The sequence below is a fragment of the Strongylocentrotus purpuratus genome, unplaced genomic scaffold (genome assembly GCF_000002235.5).
Source record: "Strongylocentrotus purpuratus isolate Spur 01 unplaced genomic scaffold, Spur_5.0 spur5_scaffold_20, whole genome shotgun sequence".
In the NCBI taxonomy this organism is placed as follows: Eukaryota; Metazoa; Echinodermata; class Echinoidea; order Camarodonta; family Strongylocentrotidae; genus Strongylocentrotus; species Strongylocentrotus purpuratus.
The window spans coordinates 14,002,398-14,010,848 of record NW_022145606.1 but is presented as its reverse complement, the minus strand read 5'-3'; the positions used below and the strand labels follow the sequence as shown (position 1 = coordinate 14,010,848).

The 8,451-nt window shown below is 40.4% G+C and overlaps 1 long non-coding RNA gene across 1 annotated transcript; it reads left to right on the top strand.

Moving 5' to 3' along the window:
- Positions 1 to 410: 410 nt before the first annotated feature.
- Positions 411 to 1,845, top strand: LOC105445928. The gene is made up of 2 exons (XR_004065513.1): positions 411 to 509; positions 1,264 to 1,845. It is a non-coding gene; the product is annotated as an uncharacterized LOC105445928 (long non-coding RNA).
- Positions 1,846 to 8,451: the final 6,606 nt, after the last annotated feature.

The window sequence follows — 8,451 nt, the reverse complement described above, 5'->3', positions numbered from 1 at the left end:
AAACACACTGGCCTGCAGTTTGTGAAACATGTAGCACTGTATTACCAATTAAAAGAATTCAGCGATTTTTACAACGTGCTCTATTGGCATTTATGTACTGGTTATGTTGTAACACAAAATGAATTCTTAACTTTAATCCTGGATCCATTGCTAAACATAATGTCAACCCTAAATGTATTAAACATTGCCAGACCCAATTTCAGGCTACCCTAAATCCCTTTCTACATACCAGTATTGTTCAAAGTTTATATTTATTACACCCTTACTGCGAGTTCTAGAAATTCTGCAAGAACCCTACCCTGCTGTTTACTTTATAATTAGTACTTCACATTGCTTTCATGAACATGCCGTAAAAGTGAATTTATTTTATGTCTCTATACAAACAGGTGCCTGTACATGTACCGGTAATGTATTTCATGCAAATGAAGGGTAGAATGAGAAGCTCACAATGATATGGTAGACAAGGACCTTGCTGTCTTAAGCTCGGAGGCCAGATGACAGTGTCTGAAGTAAGTCGCCCCATAGAAGAGCGAGAACTTTCTGTTGCAATTGTTAACATGCAACACATCCTTACCACATGCAACCCATCCCACTTTCACAATATATTTTCTTAACAACAGTAACCCAAGTTCAACGTTTGGATTGGTGATTTTAAACAAAAATGGGGGTGGTAGGGCGGTCAGCCTAGCAGTACAAGATCTAATTATGTCATATGGCTGTATCTTGGATGTCCTGGAGGTAGTTGCCCGAGAAGTGTGATAAAGAAAAATATGTTTGCATACTAACAGTAAAAAAAATAAAAATGATTGGACACCTTTGGTTGTAACAACTCAGATCAGAATGAGATTTTTACACTGTAAAGTTGCCGGTGTCAAGTATTTTTGGAATTCAATTCTATGATTTCTCTGTGAATGCCATTTTAAAAACAATGGTCTGAATGTTTAATTAGATCTTTTACGCAAACGTAGTATATTAGTAATGAAAGGCATGTTTGATAATACAGTAATTTCATTTCAGACCATGAAGACCATGTATTATTATAATTATCTGGGATCTGTCGTTGGGCTGATAAGCATGGAAAATAAGGAATGTACTCCGGTCGAGCGAACAATATGTTTTTATAAAACGAATAACTCTTTGAAGATTACTTACTAGAAGAAGTAGAACAAGAAGAAAAAGAAGAAGAAATACACTGATGATGTCAGCTTGACTTCCTAAAGTTGTATACTATTTGAAAATAGTTTATATTTTATTCATGAACAGCCGGCTTGTCAGAATTGCGTACAAGGATGCCATTGGACTTTTCTGTACTAGTAGCTGAAGGGGAGCAGTCACCAGAAGGAGCATGCAACTCCAAAACAATGTGGATACTTCTACCGAGTTCATCTCAAGAATCAAGATGTGACAGTGGATGTGCATGTAGAGGGGTTTGTGACCCTCCTGACTGTGGACTACATGCAATACACATAAACTCAATCAATGGATTGTAGAGGAGTAATGGTGGGTCCGGTGAGCTCAACTCTGGAGGTTAAGTTCGCAAAATTAATAAATTTCCTTTTAATATGGGTGTATATGGTTCCAGGGATTAATTTGACGCAATGCCTCGTAGTGACACGCCCTATTAAGGGGCAACACACGTGTCAGAAGGTATAAAATGGGAAGCAGTTCCTGAATTGGCACGAGCTTTTACTTTTCGGATGACTTCCTCATTTTGTTTCATACCTCATTTCCTTTGCCGCCATGAGGTGCTAAAGTTTTAGCAGAGTCGGGGGCTTCCAGCCCATAGATGTGACTTTTCATGATTATATGTAATAAATTGTAATAAAGTTACTATCCACTTCAACACTTGACTCTTGTCGAGAATTTTATTTCTTTGTGTGGACTTTGTTCTTCTCTGGAACGCGATTTGGGCAGTGTGATAGGCGGCCACCGGCCACTCAGTTGCCGGGGCTGTTTCATATATAAAGAATGTGTGAAGACAAGCGACTGCATTATAAGCTCAGCATGATCAGTAACATTGATTCCTTTTATGAGGAAATTTAAATTTTTGTTCCTCCCAACCATGAGTTGTACATATTCTTTGATTCGGGTAGAGGTTGGTGAAGAGGGATAGGTGCCCCATATTTTGTATTGTAACAGGTTTTGTTTTCTACATAAGGAGACAAGGATAATATAGTAATATATCACCTATATCAACACGATGAGCAAGACGGCGAATGAGGCGATAGAATGAGTTTAGAGAGGGTGGGGAAGGAGGATCGAGAGAATAGAAGGGGACGAGGTGAGAAGGAGACTGAGTGTGGAAAACAGAATTGGAGGGGTAAAGGAGGGCGGGAGCAGGAGGTAGAAGAGAGAGGTATATAGAGTAGAATAGGGAAGAAGGGAGGAGATGGATTGAGTGAGGAAAAAGAGGATGAAATGGGGAAGAAAATGGAGGAAGGGCTAGAAATGAGTGGGACAATAATAATGATATATGCCCGATATATGATGTTAGGCTGAAAGAGGAGGAAGGCCAAGAAATGGGAGGTGATATAATATACAATGAGGAGACTCTGTGAAAGCAGGGGGAGAAAGAGGAATTAATGGGGGGGGGGGGGTTAAAGGGGAACAGAAAGTAGAGGAAACAGAGAGGAATGGTGGAGCTGAGAGAGCGAGGTGAGAGAGGGGCAGTGGCGGATCCGGGGAGGGGGGGGGCCGTCCCTTCAAAAATAAAACGTGTAACAACACGTCGATTTAACCTTTTGGGGAGATGCCCCGACCCCCCCCCCTTGAGCACCAAGGGGGGGGGGGAATTAAGAGGGCCCCCCCCCAAAAAAAAAAAAAAAATGTGGTCACTACCCACTAAGGGGAGGATAAAGGGGGAAAGTAGAGGAAAAAGAGAGGAACGGTGGAGCTGAGAGAGCGAGGTAAGAGAGGGGCAGTGGCTGATCTGGGTGGGGGGGGGGGGGGCCTTCGAAAATAAAAATGTAAAAACACGTTAATTTTACCTTTTTGGGAAGATGCCGCACCCCCCCCCCCCCCCCCCCCCCCTTGGCGCTCAAGGGGGGCGGGGTAAAATTTAGAGGGCCCCCCCCCCCAAAAAAAAAAAATGTGCTCACTACCCCACTAAGGGGAGGTTAAAGGGGGAACAAAAAGTAGAGGAAAGCGAGAGGACAACGGTGGAGCTAATAGAGCGAGGTAAGAGAGGGGCAGTGGCGGATGTGGGGGGGGGCCCCCTTCGAAAATAAAAATGTAAAAACACGTTAATTTTACCCACCCCCCCCCCCCACGCCCCCCCCCCACGCCCCCCCCCCCTGCCGCTCAAGGGGGGGGGGGGCAAAATGAAGAGGACCCTCCCCCCAAAAAATGTGCTCACTACCCCACTAAGGGGAGGTTAAAGGGGGAACAAAAAGTAGAGGAAACAGAGAGCAACGGTGGAGCTGAGAGAGCGATGTAAGAGAGGGGCAGTGGCGGATCGGGGGGGGGCCGTCCCCCCTTCAAAAATAAAACGTGTAAAAACACGTTAATTTTACCTTTTTGGGGAGATTCCCCCCCCCCCCCTGGCGCTCAAGGGGGAGGGGGGGGGGATGCAAATTTTAGAGGGCTTCCCCCCCAAAAAATGTGCTCACTACTTTCCGCCACCCCCCCCCCCCACCCCCCACTGAGCGCATTTTCGGCTGGCGCGATTTTCAAATTTCCGGGAGCAAAAAGAAAAAAAATTGGGCCCCCACCCCTAAGAAATCCTGGATCCGCGCCTTGAGAGGGGAAGCAGGGAGACTGGTGGATCGAGAGAGGGACCAACATTAATAAGACGCGGAGAAAAGGGAGCGGAGGTGGGGAGAAGGCGAAAGGGGGCATTCTTTTGGATTTAAGAGGGCGGCCGGCCGGGTAAGGGAATAAGGGCGTATACTCCGTGGAGCGTTTAGGAAATGAGGGGAAATAAGAAGAGCTAGCGCAGGATAGTGAAGGGAAAGAGAGAGGGAGAAAGAGCGCGTGCGGGTTGGAGGGAAGGAAGATTGAGGAGGGGGGGGGGGCGGGTGGCGGAATAAGCAGGCCGACTGGAGAATGAGTTGATGAAGGTTTGGGAAAAGGGAGTGAAGGAACTAGGGGAAAGGATTGGATAAACTGGGATTAACGGATAAGAGCGAATTAAAGGTATAGACGAAAGTTGGAGGAGAATGAGGAAGGAGAATGAAAGGGGAGAGAAGAAAGAAGGAGAGAGTGGTAAACAGAGAGCTAGAGAAGGGAAGCGGTAAGGCAAGGGGAGAAGGGGAGGGATGAGCAAGCAAACCGGCGGAAGAACGAGTTTAGAGAGGATGGGGGAAAGATGATTGGGTTTACGGCGAAGAGAGGGAAATGGCTGAAGGGGTGCATGGGGGGGGGGGGGGGGGCAGGGGAAAATCAAAGGAGAATGGGGATGAGGGATCGAGAGAATAGAAGGGGACGAGGAAAGAAGGAGAGACACTATAATACTCAGGTGATAAAGAGGAACAGTGCGTTACTGTGGCTACCGTAATCTGGATAACATTTAAGTAAGAGGTAATAGTCTACTCACAAGACGATTTTATGTTAATCGAGGGTCTATAAATAGGGGTAATATCAATGTATAGCTCTTTTAAAATGTTATACAATCGGCCTATGAACAAATGAAACTCCTAACTTCTCTACAACCTTTGTTTTGGTGATTAATTGGTACTCTTTACCGCTAGGTTCTTTTAAAGCTATGATCTTGCTTAATTCGTTGTTTATGCATGCATGAAGCATTGCCCCTACCCCCCTAAAAATATTTAAAAAAGTGAATTAAAAAAAGTTATGTCAGTGCCAACAAAATCTAAATCAATAAGTGAACATTAAACAACATGAACAACTGACACAGAGGAGCATGCACGCGTCTTATTTTATATCATTTATATTTTCATTGCCCATGCGATTAAAAATAGGTAAAGTCTGGAGTAAAGAAAACTCATCAGACCAGTGTATACTATCAGGGCGCACAAATTACTCAATCCTACAGTTCACTACTGTTCTATAAATCTAACCTAGGTGACAATAGTTCCAGTTCATTACCAGAGCAACTTTGTCACCTGGGTTTCAGATTACATATTCTGCTCTGATATTACTGAGCAACTTTGGGTAATCTGCTTCGATACTTTACTGTAACTGTATTGGTATCGGGTGATGATTATCCAAGTCAGAAAGCATTCCACGTTCTTATGTAGGGAAACCTGCATTCATCGATGAAATTAGAGTACGAGTACATGTATCCTATGGTAGGCCTACTTAAACATGTAGGTAGCACCGATATTATTTACCTCACAGACCTTAAAAGGTGTTACGCCACTTATGGTTGCCGCCAGGGGAGGACATCTGGACTGTGTACGCCTACTGATAGAAAACAATGCAGATATTGAGAAAGAAGATGCAGAGGGATGGACAGCCCTCCATTATGCTGTAACAAGGTGAACTGTTCATACAACAATTTGCATACTTTTAATGTACTACTTATTTTCCTCCAGTTATTGTACCACAATTTACTACTATGGTTTAATTGTAAAGTAACAATCATGACATCCGTTTTATCATCAAAGCAAAACAATTAAAAAAAAAAAAAACATGTTACTTCTATGGATCCCATTTTTTCGATCGGTTTATAAGCGGTTGCAGTGGAAATGTACTCTTGAAAATTAATGACAAGTAACCAAAAGTTCTGATACAATTACATGTAAACTTGTATTACAATAAAGGCATGTATAGTTTAACTAAAACCAACAAAAACATGATGCGAAAATGATTCGCCATATAAGATAATCTCATATAAGAAAATATGATTTCGTCCATGATTTCAGAATCAGAAAAATCAGAGAATCAGAAAATGTTCCAAATGTCAGTAATATATCCATTATGTGTATATATTTAAACATACACACATTTATATCTATTGTAATATGTTTTCTTGTTCTTTTACAGTGGGAATGAATCAATAATGAAGGAACTACTGGACCGGAGATCAATTATGAGTACGAGACTTTCTAAAAGAAGCCAGTCACCGATAAGTATTGCACTTAACTCTGGATATGCTGATACTGCACTGATTCTTCTTGATAAGGTACAGATTATTGTGTTTATTACTTTGACTTCTGTTATACAGTGCGTCCAAGAAAAAACGAAACCGAGAACTATCGATGTTTTATCTTGACGTAATCTCAATTATAATTTATAAATGACACATATTTGTAAAGCTTAGATCCTCTTCTTTCATTTGATGCAATTCGTATAATCCATATTTCATGCATGAGTGATTAAAATGAATTTGAAGAGAGGAAACCAAAAAGTCATTTGGCGGGCGGTATCTGAATTTCAAAGAGAAAATCACATTTCTAAAAAGTTGAGTTTCTGCCCTTTCATATGACACCTCAATCATGAAAAATGAGCAAGGAATGACAAAGTTATGTTTGTTTAAAGTAGTGCTTGTATTCGTTTTCACTGGCTGTCTGCTGTAGCAACAAACAGAAACAAAAGACTTAACTCCGTTTCGTTGACAATGATTGTCAACGAAACGGAGTTAAGTCTTTTGTAAATTCTGTTTGTTGCTACAGCAGACAGCCAGTGAAAACGAATTCGTTTGATAAAAATATGGAAATGCAAGCACTACTTTAATCAAACAGAACTTTGTCATTCCTTGCTCATTTTTCATGATTCTCATGCCATACGATCAGTACTACCGTCACTCATATTGTACATCACCCCACTACCTCTACTACTTACACTTCGTCAACCCCCCCCCCTCTGTTCTGTTATTATGCCTGATAGTACTCATACATTTTTTATAATGGTTATAAAAAGCCAATAGTATATACATGAGTATTACCTTATGATAATAATTATCGTAATGATAGACAACAAAGCATTATCTACCAAGTGACATTACTTGTATGTCTTCTACTCTATATTATTGATAGCGTTATAATATGAAGTATATATACGTGCATAACATGATTACACAGACAAAATAAAAATTCATAAAAGGTACATCACCATTGAGTGGCAATATTTTAATTTCATTATTAATTTTTATGTGTGTGTGTTTTTGTTTTGTTTCACAGGATGCATCATCTATACATCGCAGCGACAGTGCTGGTCTAACACCCATTCACCTTGCTACTGTAAACGGGCTAACATCAATCATTGAAAAGTTGGTATCACTAGGTGCTGGTTTGAATCCTCAGTCACACGATGGCCAGACGCCCTTACATGTTGCCATCAGACTTTGCCACTGTAAGAAAAGACAGGTTGAAGTGACGACAGCTTTGAAGCAGGTATAAACGTATTTCTTGTTTTAGTTTCCAATTTAATTTTAATGAGAACTTTTAGTCTATCCAATCGGCACACATACGCACAAGCAAATAAAGTCGTGAGTGTGCAAGTTATAAATATTTGTTGATATGGAATTCATAATATACATACCCTCTCCGTTTGTTTTATTTAATATATACTTTTCACTACCTTTTTCAACAATTGATGCAAGAAAACTGTTGTGAATGTGTGTGTTGTGCGTATGATCAAATGCGTTGGAGGGGCCATCGAACGAACGTTGGGCGGGGGGGGGGGGGGTGCTCAGTTTCATTTAGTATGTGTATGTTGATTCATTATTATTATTACTTGTAGTAACATGAGTAGTATTAGGCGTATCTTTATTATTTACTATTATCACTACCGTTATTATTATCATCATGATTTCATATTACAAGTCGATAGTGTTATGTAAATCGATTGCGCAAAGTATAAACCTAATGCACATATAAGGATTTTATTCCTAGTTATCGTAAATTTGGACAAAATAGTAGGAGTGTAGAAAAAGTATTGAATCTAGACACTTTCTAGTTCTTTTACCGTTTTCATTAACGAAATAGATACAACAAGACAGTGATGATGACATATCTCCCGCGGAGGCTCTGATACAATTCCTTATAAATCAAGGATCCAAGATCGACATGCAGGATAACAATGGTTTTACTCCGGTACAGTATGCCAGAGAGGAGCGCATTAGGCAAATGGTATTCCGGAGGTGAGGAAATTATAACAATCAAATAACCAGGCTCTGTAAAATATGATTCGAGATTCAATTCTTCAAAAATGAATGAATAAACTATTATGAAGAAATTATTTGCGTAATAAATGTACATATTTTGTTATACAATTCTTGTGTGTCTCCTCAAAAGGTTCGATTTAAATTTTCCATAAGATTTGTCGACTACCTATTTTATTTTGCTGTAAACATCAGTCCTTAAACAAGACCATTTTCATAAAAATTACTTCTTCACTTAACTCATAAAATGTTGCTGGCTTGAAGAAATGGAACCAATACCAACTTCTATAAAATTAAGTTCAACTTTATCCTGTTTTAAAAAGCTTTGTCGAAAATTCCTATTTGAAAGTTTGCAATAGTACAGGTAGGTATGTGTGTATGGGTGT